Here is a 15,507-nt window from a genome sequence, read left to right as displayed (position 1 = left end):
GCAGGATATGCTCTGAGCCTGCTTTTTCATTAAATGTAACCGCATACTCCTTGCAAGATATGCTCACTTGCTCATCCAATGTAACCACTTCTCCAAATGTTACTCTTCAAGCTCCTAGGCTAAGAAACAATGTACTTTCAGTAGTAGAAATAGGATGGGTTAAGAATGGATTCTTATAAATCTATTGGTTATGATAATGGTGGTCTTTGCTGTAATGGTCAGTGAGGACCCATATAAGTTACTCCCTTACCCTGGGTCGGGGTCTGGCCTGGACCTACAGGACCTGTGTGTCTGTGTAACCGGCTTGACCCTGATGAGCCAGAAAAATAAACTACCTGTTTGCGGGTTGCATTCTCTGCGTGGTCCTTGTTGCTGCAATGAGATCTGACACCGCACCCTAACAACATTTTATGTGATCCAGAAACACAAGTAGAAAGAAACTGAGAACACTTTTGACGACTCTTACAGGAAGCATTTGTAAGCATAGGATCTTTCTCATTTTTTAGATAAGGAAAGATACAAAAACAAACACATATAGTACTCGATTCCTGTAACACCCCTGGTGGCTTTGCATGCCTCCTGTATGTCAGACGCTACTGGGTATACATACAGTCAGGATATATAAGCAGATGATGCTGATTTTTCACATGAATCCTTTCTCATATGAAGGTCATAGGATTGGAGAAGATGAACCAAAGTGTGTGGAAGAAAGTGAGAGCCCCACAACTGCAATCACATGGGAAGGGGGTGGCACTGGCTCTTACTTCACGCCCTACCTAGGTCACGAGTTGCCCCCTACGAGCGGCTCACCGGCACGGCCATGGCTCTAGAGGAAAAAGGGCTTAATCCAGAGCATGGCAGCTTGCAGCAGAAAAGTGAATGGACCAAGCAATAAACTACAGCGCCATGCCTCTCTGGGAAGGAAAGGGTGTTGATCCCTTCCGCCTTGCCCCCCCCCCCCCAGCAGCAAGGTGGTTGCCGCCTCAGAGCTTATTGGAATCCAGATATGAGCTGGCCATGACAGGGCAACTGCAGTCTCATGAGAAGGGAGACCAGCTCATCCTTCACGCCCTACCGAGGTCACGAGTTACCCCCCAGGTGCGGCTCTCTGGCATGGCCATGGCTCCAGAGGCAAAAGGACTTAGTCCAGAGCCCGGCAGCTTGCAGCAGAAAAGTGAATGGACCATATGTTAAAATATAGCACCATGCCTCCCCGGGAGCAAAAGGGTGTTGCTCCCTTCCGCCTTCTCCCCCCCAAACCCCCCCCCCCCCCCCAGCAGCAGGGTGGCTGCTGCCTCAGCGCTTATAGGAAAGCCAAGTATGAGTCCGCGGTGACAGGGCAACTACAGTCGCATGGGAAGGGGAGTGGAACCGGCTCGTCTTTCATGCCCTACCGAGGTCACGAGTTACCCCCCAGTAGCAGCTCTCCAGCACAGCCATAAGACCAGACGCACAGAAAACAATCTCGTAATTATCTGTCTCTTTGCAGAAATCCAAAATCACGCAGCCACTATTGCAGCTGAACAACGTTATATGATTCTCATAACCGGCTATAGGAAAGAGTATTTCACAATGCCTTTTCAGTAATTCTGGTTGTTGGCGGGGGATTCTAAATAATGGTGCATCTTTTGTCGAAATAATGAATGTAATCAATGTAGAAAAGAGTTAAGTAGAAATCATCTGCTTCACAGGCATTGGGAGGGTTGGGAGGGGGGTATATTTGGATTCTTGGTGGTGAAAAATGAGTACAGGTGAAGGGAAAGGTGTTTGATCATTGTATGACCAAGACTTAAACCCAAAAGCTTAGGAACTTTTCCCACAGTGATTCAATAAATAAAAGAAAAAAGAAATTATGAAAAAAAAGGTGGAGTTCATGCTCAATTCAATCAGCTAATCAGTGGCTGCATAAATAGCAGGACTCCTACATAAAAAAAAAGGAAAGTGACAGCCCCAAAGACTACCCTAATAATATAAACATTGAAAATCGGAAGGAAAGGAAAGCTCTGGAGAAAAATGTAAGGAATAGCCTAAAGGGGTGGCAAATGATGTGGGTGTAATCAGTTATGTAACACAAAAATCTCAGAAAATTTTAATTTTTCTTAATTGTCTTGTCTGAAAGCTGAGAAGATGTGAAGTCAAAGATGGGAAGTCAACAATAGGCAGTGCTGTTCAATTGCAAGGGTGCCTTACTTTTCGTTGTACCAAAGTGCACGGAGACAGTCCAGTGGTCAGAGGCGCAGAGGAACGCAGAAGCAGGGCGGGCCAAGCCCCCGGCAGGCTCAGTGGCCCCAGCAGCCTTCACAGCCTCTCTTCATTCGCTCTCCTCTTGCAAACCCCTCCAGGAAATTCCACTGAGCAGAAAGAATCAAAACAAGAAAACCGAGGCACAGGAGAGCAAGCGTTAAAGGATACATTGTTTGGCCCCGGTTACCAGGCAAAGAGTTACAGTCTCTTGGAAGGAAAACATGGCCAGAAACAGGAAGGAAAACATGGTCAGAAACAGGAAGGAAAACATGGTCAGTTACAATTTCCGGGCTGGAGGTCAAGGACTGGGATCCTGTAGGGCGGGATTTCGCCAGACCAGGGTCTGTGATAAACAGGGGAGGATGTTTACATCTAAAGGTTAGCTAGGTCTGAGGTATGTGAGAAGGGGAGGACTGTTTCTTGTACTGCCGGAGCTTGCTGGCCCCAGAGTGTCGGTGTGGCCCTTTCCAGACCACTCAGACTCGCCCACTTAGTTGAAAGTGGGGTCCTGCTTCTGCTTCCTCACCTTTGTGAGCTGGTTGGGCACCAAAAACTTTATCTTTTATTGGGTGGCAGGCATATTCAGCAGTGCTCAATATTAATCCTGCTCTGTACTCAAGGATCATGCCTGGTGGTGCTCAGAAGAACTATTCATTTTTGGAGCTCGAACCCAGGTGAGCAGCATGTGAGACAAGTGACTTACCTTATACAATCTCTCTAGCGGACATTATTTTTCAAGAGCGTGAAAGAGGTTTGAGAATGGTGCAATTACATACTGTGTTTGCAGTCAGAGCAGAGATGAAAGAGCTAGTAATCCTTCTGAACCTGCAGGAACAGCCTCTGATAGAAGGCACTTCTATCAGTAGGACTGATAGAAGAAGCGATGTAAGTCATTCTCCTGTGTAAACCAAAAAGACAAAAAAGAAATGTAGCAGTAATATTCTATAAATACATGAATTAATGAAGGGGACATGACGCTTTAGCACAGTGGGAAGGGCGTTTACCTTGCACGCAGCTGACCCGGGTCTGATTCCTCCATTCCTCTTGGAGAGCCCGGCAAGCTACCGAGAGTATCCTGTCCACACGGCAGAGCCTGGCAAGGTCCTCGTGGTGTATTTGATATGTCAAAAAAAGTAACAACAAATCTCACAATGAAGACATTACTGGTGCCCGCTCGACCAAATTGGTGAACAATGGGAGGAGAGTGCTACAATGGTTAGTGAACCTGTTAAATAATATTTAAAAATATTACTCAAAACAGGAAATATTGATCAAGTACATTTTACTGAGAGTTGTAATTAGGAGTTAATCTAGAAAGAAAATTTGATATTAGCTTCTACTTACAGATATTTATGGTGGAATGTATGAGGGGTAATCAATAACAGCCTTTAAAGCAAAAATTATGATAATATGTTAAGTTCTGATAAAACTATGATGGAAGTAGAAAAGAAATAAAATTTAAGGAGGAAAGGAGCAAGGAAAGTTCTATATATTGAAAGTAGAGCGCTACCTGGACTTTTCCCAAAGAGAAAACATTTAAACATTGATATTTAGCCCCAGAATGAATTTCAACAACCTTCACACACTTCCCTCTTGTTGTCGTGGGAAGATGCTCACTGGCTGGATGGGTGTTTGAATGTTACCTGTAATGAACTCCTGTGAACTACTTTATGAATATAAAACGTGTAAAAATCATTAAAAATTGATATTCAGATTATATTCCTTAAAAACGCTGAAAGCTTAAGAGATAGTACCGTGGAGAAGCTGGCTTTGATCGCTGGCATCCTCAATGGGTCCTCAAGTACCACAAGGAGTAATTCCTGAATGCAGAGCCAAGAGAAGCCCTGGGCATCACCAGGTGTGGCCCCCCAGAAACAAAAAAAGAAATTGCCAATTAATTACACATTGAGAGTCTAGTGTATGTACACAATAGTAAAATAATTGTGTCATTTGTGTGTTTCAAAGAAAGAGTTTCTATATAAAAAATTAAAATGTTTGGTAAAGGCTGAGTAAAGACCCAACTGATGTGGGGGATTTTGAGTCTCCAACGCAGTGGGAGAGGGCTGTATGCTCGAGGCCCAGGTTCACGTGGGAACTTTGCTGGGAGAGTCTGGAGGAAAGAGGATGTGTAACAAGGACACTGCCGAGAGAAAGTGCCAGGGTCAGAGTCTCGGTGAGGCAGACAGAAGGAAAGCGCCGACGTAGGGGGAGTCTGGGTTCCTGAGAGAACAAGGCCAGGCCCAGGAGGCAGGGCTCGGGGCTTGGAATGGGCGGGAAGGGAGGGCAGGGCAACCTAAGGCCTAGGCGGTTAGAGAGACCACTCAGGGCTGAGTGGGGCTGGGCTGGTGGCAGCCATGCATGGGGTCCCCTTCCCGGCCAGGGACCCTTTGTGACTCCTCAGGGTTCCGTGATGTCAGCAGAGTGCATATAAATGGGCCTGCTGCTCTCTGGCTCAGTTGCCACAGGCAAGCGAATACTTGTCTGATCTCTTCTAGATGGATTCTCACACTTATTCTCCTATTATTCCTGAACATCTACCCGAATGACTGGTTTTCTGGATTGAGGACCCCTACCTTTCGGGGTTTAATGGAATTCTATTTTGGATTTTGCTGAAAAAATGAGTTGTCCGTTTGCGGTGAAGGAACAGCACCAGGTTAGAGTCTGGAGACGTCCTGAGGGACTGAGGGCAGATGTGTTTGTAAGAAGCAGACAGGGCGTGTGGCCAGGAGAGAGCATCAGTCCACTCTCTCGCAGACGTGAGGCACAGGGCGAGGTATTCCGGGGGACCCAGTTTACCTCAGGGCCAGAGTCTGTGTGGGAGACCCCCTTCCGCACTGTGGGAGAAATAGCTGTCCCTGTGGGATCCCAGCTCCGGGGAGAGTACACGCTTCCCCCCTGACCTGCGGGGGCAGGGGTCACTCACACAGGGGCCTCCACGGAGGCCAACAGGACAGTGGTGACCTGAGAGACCCTCAGAGGTGGCCCAGGGCCTCTGTGAGGCAGCACAGTGCACAGACTGGTCAGGGTGCTGCTGGCACCATGGTGCTGACCTGACAGGGACTGAGAATGGGCTCAGCGTCCCTGGAACTGTATCAGGCGAGAGCCCAGCCTGCAGTTCCCTGCAGGAGTCCAGGCCTGGTGAGGCTCCTTGAGTTTCTGAGAGGCCCAGGCCCTCACTCCCCCATTCTTCTCAGCACTGGAAGCCTGCGTGGAGGAGGAGAGGCTCTGCACACACCGAGGTGAGGGGGTTGGCTTTCCCGCCTGGGCTCTGCCAGGGGACAGTCCCTGTCCTGGCCATCCGGGCCAGGCCACAAGTTGAAGATGTCCCTGTGGACAGCGGCCCCGTGAGAGCACTGGAGGAGAGTCGGGAGGGAGACAGGCAGAGCCTGAGGCCTTGGGGGTCCCAGTGAACCACACCAGGGTGGGAAGCAGTGGAACTGCCCTCCAGGTGGGCGGGGGACACAGGACAGACCAAGGTTCCCAGGAGAGTGGACGGCAGGTCCCTGAGGGACACTGGGCTCTGGGTTCCCGGAGCTGGTGTGTGCGGCCTTTCCCCAGAAGGAGGTGCCTCAGGGAGCCTCGGGCACGGGCTGGGCAGGTCTTGGGGCTCGGACAGGGCTGGCTGGGAAGCTGTTCATGACCCCTGACGGCCCCTCCTCCCTGGAAGGAGCCCATCTTCACCGCGGGAGAGCCCAGAGCTGACCAGGTGAATATCCCCTGCCTCCCCATATACCTCAGGACCGAGTGCTCCCATGGGGACAGTGCAGTGAGCCAAGAAATGGGCGGGGGAGGGCCTGGGAGAGGGCAGAGGCTACTGTGAACTCATGGACCTGAGGAGGGGGAGGGGCTCAGGCAGTGGGGGTGCCGGTGGTCTCCCACCCATGTCAGCAGGGGCCTCTACTCTCTCCTCCTGGCTCCAACCTTGTGCCCTGTGTCCTCTGCAGACAATGGCTCCAGCCATAGGACCCCCGCCGCCAGCGTATGCCTCTGTACCACGTCCCCCTGTTTTCTGCACGCTGGGGACGAGCCCCAGAACATCCTTGCCTCTTCATGTCCCCTGCTGCCACGGGCGCCGATCAGCTGTACTTCAGTAGATCCACCTCTCTACCCGCCCCTGGGACACAGAGGGTATCTCTGTACGGACTGCTCCACCCTGGCTCCAGGTTCCTTCTGGGAAACAGCCGCTTAGGACACCCTCTGACGACTGAGGGGTCTCTGCTGCCGGCTCAGCTATCCCGAGTCGGCCTAAGAGTCAGCGGTACGAGGCAGAGCCTGGCCCAGAGAGACCCAGGGGACCGTGTGTCCTGCCAGGCCCCACAGCGTGTCCTTGTGCCCATGGGCCCCAGACCGCCATGCAGATCGTGGCCTCCACGCCCCGACCCGAGTCAGGGTGCTGCTCCTCCGGGGGGCAGGCGTGTGCGGGGTCAGACGCCCAGCAACTCTCCAGATCGTGGTCCTTTGGGTGTGGCAGCAGCTGCCCGAGGCTCAGCCCTCTCTGCATGGCGAGGAGTCACCAAACCCAGAACACAACAGGGCTGCACTTGTAGTCCATACGGACACTGGCCGTTCACCGGCAACGCCATCGCCCAGGCCCCCGGCCCCAGCCCTGTATATGCCAGTCCTGTTCTTTCTCTCCGTCTGCCCTGCCCAGCCTCCCGCAGGCCAGAGCCCACCTCAGGGACAAGACTGCCCGTCCGCTCCCTCCATCCATCTGGGAACACGCCCCCTGAGACTCCCGGGGGTGCAGCTGCCAGCCTCCCCCGCTGTGAGCAGGGCCTTCCCCCAGGACCAGCGCCCCGAGGGGGCCGAGAGGCAGGCTAGTGCTCCAACAATCCACGGTGGCCGGGACGGGCCTCGTGGACACAGGAGTAGAAGGTGGTGGCCATTTTGGTCTGGACACAGGCGGGGACGGAGCCCAAGTGTTCCCTCTACCCTCTCCAATGCAGCACAGCCGCCCCGGCATGACAGCTCCCGGAGCAGGCTGCAGCGGCTCTTTTGTTGCTGGGGATCGCAGGAGAGCACGAGAAACACTACCTCCTGGAGTCTCACTTATCAAAATTAAAGATAAAATAAAATAAAAATAAATGTTCAAGAAAATAGTAACTCATGACTGTGCGGCGCTGGCAAACTTGTGTGTGGGGTGGGCGGGGGATGGGGGACCGTCACCACCCCCCGAGCTGTCTCCTGGAGCTGGAGCTCCTGGAAACAAATCCAGTGCCACCTTCCCCTCCAAAAGGGTGGGTCACTGCTGCCCTCACGACAGCGTAGAGCCCCCTGTCCCAGCCCACCCCCGCCGTGTCCTGGAGCCTGTGTGGGGGAGAACCAGGCGCTGATGCTCCCAGAAGCCGCATGTGAAGACGGGGGCAGAGGTGGACACGGTGTGTTCGTCAACGTCTTGGCGTCGAGGGGGTGTACAAAGGCCCCTTTCCAATGGGACACTGTGCGTTGCCCTGGAAACGCACCCTGAGTAGTGACCCCTTCCCCAGGACTGTCTTTAGATCCACAGTCTAGAACAGCAGTGTTGGGGAGTCATGGTGAGCCAGGGACACTGCACCCCAGGGGCTCCCAATGCAAGGGGAGAGAGCGAAGGTTGGGATGGGAGCCATAGGAAATGAATCCTGAGGACACCTGGCCTCTGCCTTTATCTCCCTCATGCACCCCACAGCTCCCCTTCTTCCAGCTTCACCTACGCATGCTGCTGTGAGTGTCCCGCACAGTGGCCAGCTGTCCCTGGGGCGTGTCCCCATATGGGTCTTAGAGGGTGAAGATGGTCTACAGGGACGTAGCTAGGCACAGCCTCCCCTCCTTCCCTCAAAATGGAAGTACTTAAGCAGATGGCAATCAGATTAGACTACCAAAATAGTTTTTGAAACATTAAATCAAAATGGTAGAACTTCCTCCACATATTAAAAAATTTTAGTGAGAAAATTTTAGTGACACTACCTCCACTACCCAGCCATCGCCACACTCCAGGACGCTTTCCGGACCTACTGGCAAGTCCGCCTACTGGCGCTGCATGACCTTGGTCAGCACCGTCTCCGCTTGCCCGGGACGGCACCCAGTTCAGTCCACCATGGCACTCTCAGCAGCACCAGGCCTGCCTGGAATGCCCTGTGGAAGCATCCCTTCCATGCTGATGGCCAGCACCTCCTTGGAGATCTCCTGTCTGAGGGCCATCAGCACGTCCCGCAGAGATAACAAGAAGCAGCACAAAAGCCCACGGAGCCCAGGGAGTGAACACAATAGCCCAGAAGGTTCTATCGGTATCAACTAGCTCTGCAAACTCTCACATAAAGACTTTAGGGACACTGTGATGTCTACTGAGCTCAGAGAAACACTTGCTCAATCAGTCAGCAAAGCACAGCAACGTATGAGGTGGAACGGAGACAAGTACAAACAGAAACGATTGAAGCAAAGAGTGTGGCAGGTGAAGCAGAAATTTCAATGGAGTAAAAACATCTGGGGAAATCATTGGTGAGCTTCAAGACGGGATGCAGGAAACTTCTAGAAACCAACAGAAGGTGGAAGAAAATCCCAAAAGCGATAGACAGCACACCAGAGAACTACAGGATGAGTTGAAGAGGAACAATATTGGAATCACCAGAATCCCCAAAGAACAGGAAGACAAAAGCAGCAAAGAACTATTGGTCAATGAGAAGAAATCAGAAGATTCCTGAAAATAAAGGAGAATAAAGATAGGATTTATCAGACCATATGGGACAGCGAAAAGCAGTGTTAAGAGGGAACTTTGTACAGTTTGGATCTATCTAGATGTGGATCATGGCGACGGGCACTGGAGTAGATAAGACCTGACCTTGCAAAGCGGCCCAGAAGCGAAGCATCACAAGAGCAAGTATTTGGCAAACTTGGCAAGAACAGGGTGTCCGCACGGGCTGTTGAGCCTTGAGCCCCACTCAACCTCCTAGTCACATGCGCCAAAGACACAGAAACTGCCACCTACGCTTAGCAGGTCATCCTAGCCATAATTGGGATTCTACTGGAGCAAAGCAGAGAAGAAAAGATGATAGGCCAATCAAGCTGAACTTCATGTGATTGCACGTTCTTGTAAGCTGAGACCTTCTATAAAATATGTGTGTATTTGGCAAGAAAGTGAACAGCCATCAGCTGCTCCCGGAGGGTGTTTCTCTGAGTGCCCTTCATCCTTGGTCCCACGTCTGCCTGGACCTGGTGCGCAACGTCTCTGGGTACTTTGAAGAAAACTGTTCCCCAACATCTAAAGTCATTCTCCTACTTCCTTAAAGAAACTTATTTGCCCTTGTACAAATAAGACTCAGGGTTTTCAAATTCACTAGTAGCACTCATAATTTGCAGAACTTCAGCTTTCACTTTTCTAAAAGTGATCTTTCTGAGAGTGTTCTTGAGGTCTATACTTCACGTGAGTTCTTTTCCCTCTCATTTCACAAAACAAAGACATGACTCTTGTTCATTTTCTGCTTTGAGTGTCGCTCCTCCAAAAGATTAAGAACAAAGACACAGCAACTTACATTTCAAAACACAGTTTTGGGTAATGCTTTCAATTTAGACAATCTGTCTCATGTAGCAGTAGCACTGTAGCACTGTCCTTCCGTTGTTCACCGATTTGCTCTAGTGGGCCCAAAAACGTCCCCATCGTGACTTGTTGTTACTGTGTTTGCATATCGAATACGTCGTGGGTAGCTAGCCAAGCTTGTCCATGCGGGTGAGATACTCTGTTAGCTTGCTGGGCTCTCTGAGAGGGGCGGAGGAATCAAACTCGGGTTGGCTGGCTCGGCTGCATGTAAGGCAAACGCCCTACCCGCTGTGCGAGAGATAGCACAGCGGGTAGGACGTTTGCACTGCATGCGGCTGACCCGGGTTCAATTCCCAGCATCCTAGATGGTCTCCCGAGCACCGCCAGGAGTAATTCCTGAATGCAGAGCCAGGGGTAGCCCCTGTGCATTGCAAGGTGTAACCCAAAAAGAAAAAAAAAGACATGTTGCAGTAATATTCCATAAAGACATGAATTAATGAAGGGTACATGAGGCGATAGCACAGTGGGTAGGGCGTTTACCTTGCACGCAGCTGACCCGGGTCTGATTCCTCCATCCCTCTTGGAGAGCCCGGCAAGCTACCGAGAGTATTCTGTCCACACGGCAGAGCCTGGCAAGGTCCTCGTGGTGTATTTGATATGTCAAAAAAAGTAACAAGTCTCACAATGAAGACATTACTGGTGCCCGCTCGAGCAGATTGATGAAAAATGGGAGGAGAGTGCTACAATGGATAGTGAACCTGTTAAATAATATTAAAAATATTACTCAAAACAGGAAATATTGATCAAGTACATTTTACTGAGAGTTGTAATTAGGAGTTAATCTACAAAGAAAATTTGATATTAGCTTCTACTTACACATATTTATGGTGGCATGTATGAGGGGTAATCAATAACAGCCTTTAAAGGAAAGATTATGATAATACATTAAGTTCTGATAAAGCTATGATGGAAGTAGAAAAGAAATAAAATTTAAAGAGGAAAGGAACAAGGAAAGTTCTATATATTGAAAGTAGAGCGCTACCTGGACTTTTCCCAAAGAGGAAAGTCTTACAAATTGACATTTAGCCCCAGAATGAATTTCAACAACCTTCACACACTTCCCTCTTGTTGTGGTGGGAAGATGCTCACTGGCTGGATGGGTGTTTGAATGTTACCTGTAATGAAGTCCTGTGAACTACTTTAGGAATATAAAACGTGTAAAAATCATTAAAAAATTGATATTCAGATTATATTCCTTAAAAACGCCGAAAGCTTAAGAGATAGTACCGTGGAGAAGCTGGCTCCGATCCCTGGCATCCTCAATGGGTCCTCAAGTACAACAAGGAGTAATTCCTGAATGCAGAGCCAAGAGAAGCCCTGGGCATCATCAGGTTTGGCCCCCCAGAAACAAAAAAAAAATTGCCAAATAATTACACTTTGAGAGTCTAGTGTATGTACACAATAGTAAAATAATTGTTTCATTTGTTTGTTTCAAAGAAAGAGTTTTTATTTAAAAAATAAAGATGTTTGGTAAAGGCTGAGCAAAGACCAAACTGATGTGGGGGATTTTGAGGCTCCAACGCAGTGGGAGAGGGCTGGATGCTCGAGGCCCAGGTTCATGTGGGAACTTTGCTGGGAGAGTCTGGAGGAAAGAGGATGTGAAACAAGGACACTGCCGAGAGGAAAGTGTCAGGGTCAGAGGCTGAAATTGATCTAATAAACTTAATTCTAGTGGAGATAGAAAGTTAAATAGACCAGTTGTAAAGAAGAAATGGGTGGAAAATGATGAATGTACTATCCCAGAGGGAAAAAGCTAAAGGCAGATATGCAGATGTAGAATCTACCAAACTCAAGGCTGTTTAAATGCTTCCAGAGTACTGAAACTTCACTTATGATTTTAGTGTGATGTTAGTGTGATTTTAGTGTGGAGTTATACTGGCAGTGCTCAGAGCTACTCCCAGAGCATTGCCCAGGGGTTGCTCCTGGAGGGACTCAGAAGACCAGACAGAGTCTGGGATGAAACCTAGGTCTCCATGCACTCAGGCAACTGAGCTGCCTGTCCAACCCTGTAGGATAACACTGTTTTGTCCTTCCTGCAGAGCCTCAGTTAAATTAGATTTATTGGGTTGCTCCCATCACAGTACTCCCATTCCTCTGTGTTTATTTGTAACTTCTTTCTTAGTGCTCTGTTGACTAGCAAATATTGTTTTTCTCTTCTCCCTAAGTCCTTTGCATAGTTAATTCAGAGCAATGTCCTTTTTGTATGGATACAAGAAGACAGTGTATGCTATGCCTTTGTAATATGACTCTCAGTGTTATTTTCCTCCTGGGCATCTGCTGTCTCACCTAAGCCTCAGCTGCTCTGACTTCCTAGCACCCCCAAAAGCAGGGTCCCTATGAGGGACTGGATGGAGCCAGGGCAAAAGGTAAGCTATATAGTACCCTAGTGTCGAGATGGGCCTGTCCAAAGTGCCATAATGCTTAACTATAAGTTAAGGATTTGGGCATGGAGAAATTCTGACATGATCCAAAATGTAATAACTAGATTCGGACCCTGCTAGGGTTAGGAATGATTACTATGGCCTGAGCTCTGTAGTTTGAGTCTGTGGCAAGCTGTTCCCCTGAGAGCTGCCCTACAAGCCTCAATGGTATCTCTTACTGTCTCCATACAAAAAAAAAACTAGTATTAAGATGTTGATAGATATTGGACTGAGGAAAGGACAAAAAGACCTTAGGAGGTATTTTGCCTGAGGCAGTAAGAAAGGACTTTGAAATACCTTTTAGGTGGTGTATTCTTTGAATTTGGTGGGCTCTCAGGATGTTGATTTTGCTCCCTGACTGGGTTCAGTGTCAGCCCAGAGTGTGGGGGAGTTGGAGAGGCAAGAGTGTTGGAGAATGAGAGAGAGAGAGCAGGTCGGCAAGATGGACTACAGAGAGAATAGCAAGGGGGACAGAGAGAGAAGAATGTGGAAGAATACTGGAGCAGGCACATGGAGAGAGAGAGAGAGCCCAGGCTGCGAAAGAGAGTGCAGAGATGAGCGGAGAGACAGGGGGTGACGTGAGTGAGGAGCAGAGCAGATTCGAATGGGAGCCTGACGTGTGGGGAGAATGGAATAAATGGCATCTGATCAATCAACCGTCTTGACACTTCTCCTCTACCATATGCCCCATGGTCCGGGCTGCCCCAGCTGGGGGCACGGCCCCGGGTCACCCAGAACCTGAGAGGCAGGAGAAGAGCTGTCGAGGCCACCCCCTAGCCACCACTAAAGAGTTTTTTACACAGCCACACATCTTTTCTTATTTCTCTAGCTTCCTCCCCTCCTTTCCTCTCTTACTTCTTGCCTCCCTCCATTCATCCCTCCCTCCCTTCCTTCCTTTCTTCCTCCGAGTTGTGCTCAGGGCTTACTCCTGATTCTGTGCTCAGGAATCGTACCAGGTGGGGTTCTAGAGACCATATCGGATGCAGTGGACTGAACCCAAGTTGCCTGAGTTCAAGTCAAGCACCCTCCCTCTAGCTGGTACTATTGGACTGATTCTCTGGCCCCACCTCACACATGCATTTTTATTTATTTATATATTTATTTAAATTTTTTATTAGTGAAACACCATGAGGTACAGTTGTAGACTTACACATTTTTGTGCTTGGGTTTCAGTTATACAATGACGGAGTGCCCATCATTCCACCAATGCCCATTCCCCACCCCCAGTGCTCCCAGCATCCCTCCCACACCCCACCTCCCCATCCCACCCCACCCCTGTGGCAGGGCATTCCCTTTTGTTCTCTCTCTCTCCTCTTAGGTGTTGTGGTTTGCAAAAGAGGCATTGAGTGGCAACCATGTTTAGTCTATAGTCTACTTTCAGCATGCTTCTCCCATCCTGGGAGGATCCTGCCAACACCCTTTACTTGGTGCTCCTCTCTGCATCTGAGTTGTCTTCTTCCGTGCATGTGTGGCTGGCCTCCAAGCCATGGAGTTAACCTCCTGGTACTTATCTTGGCTATTCTTAAGTGATAATCTCACATTTTGTTACTTTATATTCCCCAGATGAAATCAATCTTTCTCTGTATGTCCCTCTCTTTCTGACTCATTTCACTTAGCATGATACTTTCCATGTAGTACCACTTGTATATAAATTTCATGACTTCATCTTTTCTAACAGCTGCATAGTAATCCATCGTGTAGATGTAACAAAGTTTCTTGAACCAGTCATCTGTTCTTGAGCACTCAGGTGTTTTCCGGATTTTGGCTATTGTGAATAGTGCAGCAATGAACATACAAGTGCAGATGTTATTTCAACTGTACTTTTTTGCCTCTCTGGGATATATTCCCAGGAGTGGTATTGCTGGGTCAAATGGGAGCTCAATTTCTAATTTTTTGAGAATCTTCTATACTGTTTTCCAAAAGGGCTGACCCAGTCGTCATTCCCACCAGCAGTGAAACAGAGTCCCTTTCTCGCCACATCCATGCCAACACCTGTTGCTTTTGTTTTTTTGGATGTGGACCCGTCTCTGTGGTGAGAGATAATATCTCATTGTTGTTTTGATCTGAATCTCCCTGATGATTACTGACGTGGAGCATTTCCTCATGTGCCTCTTAGCCATTTAGATTTCTTCTTTGGGAAAGTTTCTGTTCATTTCATCACCCCATTTTTTGATGGGCTTAGGTGTTTTCTTCTTGTAGAGTTCAACCAGTGCTTTTATATCCTTGATATCAACCCTTTATCAGATAGGTATCGGGTTAATAACTTTTCCCATTCGGAAGATTGTCTTTGTATTCTGGTCATGGTATCTTTTCAGGTGCAGAAGCTTCTTAATTTAAGATAGCCCCATTTGTTTGTGTCTGTTTCCACTTGGTCAGTGGAGTGTCCTCTTTGAAGATACCATAAGTCACAATATCATGGAGGATTCGCCGACCTTGTCTTCAATGTATCATGGATTTTGGCCTGATGCAACACATGCATTTTTAAATAAAATAGTACTCTACTGTTTAAAATTTTTGTACAAAAACGAGAGGCATATAATATCTTAAATTTCAGTATACTAATGTAAGAAATCCCCAGTGAAATGTAAAAATTGAATTAAAAAATCAAAATATGTTATGGCTATATGGAATTTATGCAGTAAAGGAAGGATGTACCAGTAATAGAAACACCATTAAGAAACTTTCAACAATTTTCCATACTAATATATTTATGAAAGTAAAAATACCATCTCTCTCATCTTTGTAAGGGAATTTAACATAATTCAGTAATATTTAAATTATAACTGAAGCATAGAAAAGAGGGAAGAAAAAGGAAAATTAAAATTTATAATAGACAAAAATTATCTGTTGAATCTAAACACAAGTGTATGAATGCTCCTCATCTGGGGAACATAAAGTAACAAAATAGGAGACTAACACCCAAGAATAGCCAAGATAAGTACCAGGAGTTTCACTCCTCCATAGCTTGGAGGCCAGTCACACATGCTGGGGGAAAAGGCAGCTCAGATAAAGAAGGGAGCACCAAATAAAGGGTGTTGGGAGGATCCTCCCATGATGGGAGATGCATGTTGTAAGTAGACTATAAACCAAACATAATTGCCACTCAATGCCTCTTTTGCAAACCACAGCACCCAATAGGCAAAAGAGAACAAAAAGGAATGCCCTGCAACAGAAGCAGGGTGGGATGGAAGGGATGGGGGGTGGCAGAGATACTGGGATCAGTGGTGGTGAAAAATGGGCACTGGTGGGGGGATGGGTACTCGATCACTGTAT

This window comes from Sorex fumeus, unplaced genomic scaffold, assembly GCF_029834395.1.
Source record: "Sorex fumeus unplaced genomic scaffold, SorFum_2.1 ptg000083l, whole genome shotgun sequence".
NCBI classification, from domain to species: domain Eukaryota; kingdom Metazoa; phylum Chordata; class Mammalia; order Eulipotyphla; family Soricidae; genus Sorex; species Sorex fumeus.
Note: the sequence above shows the minus strand (reverse complement) of the source record.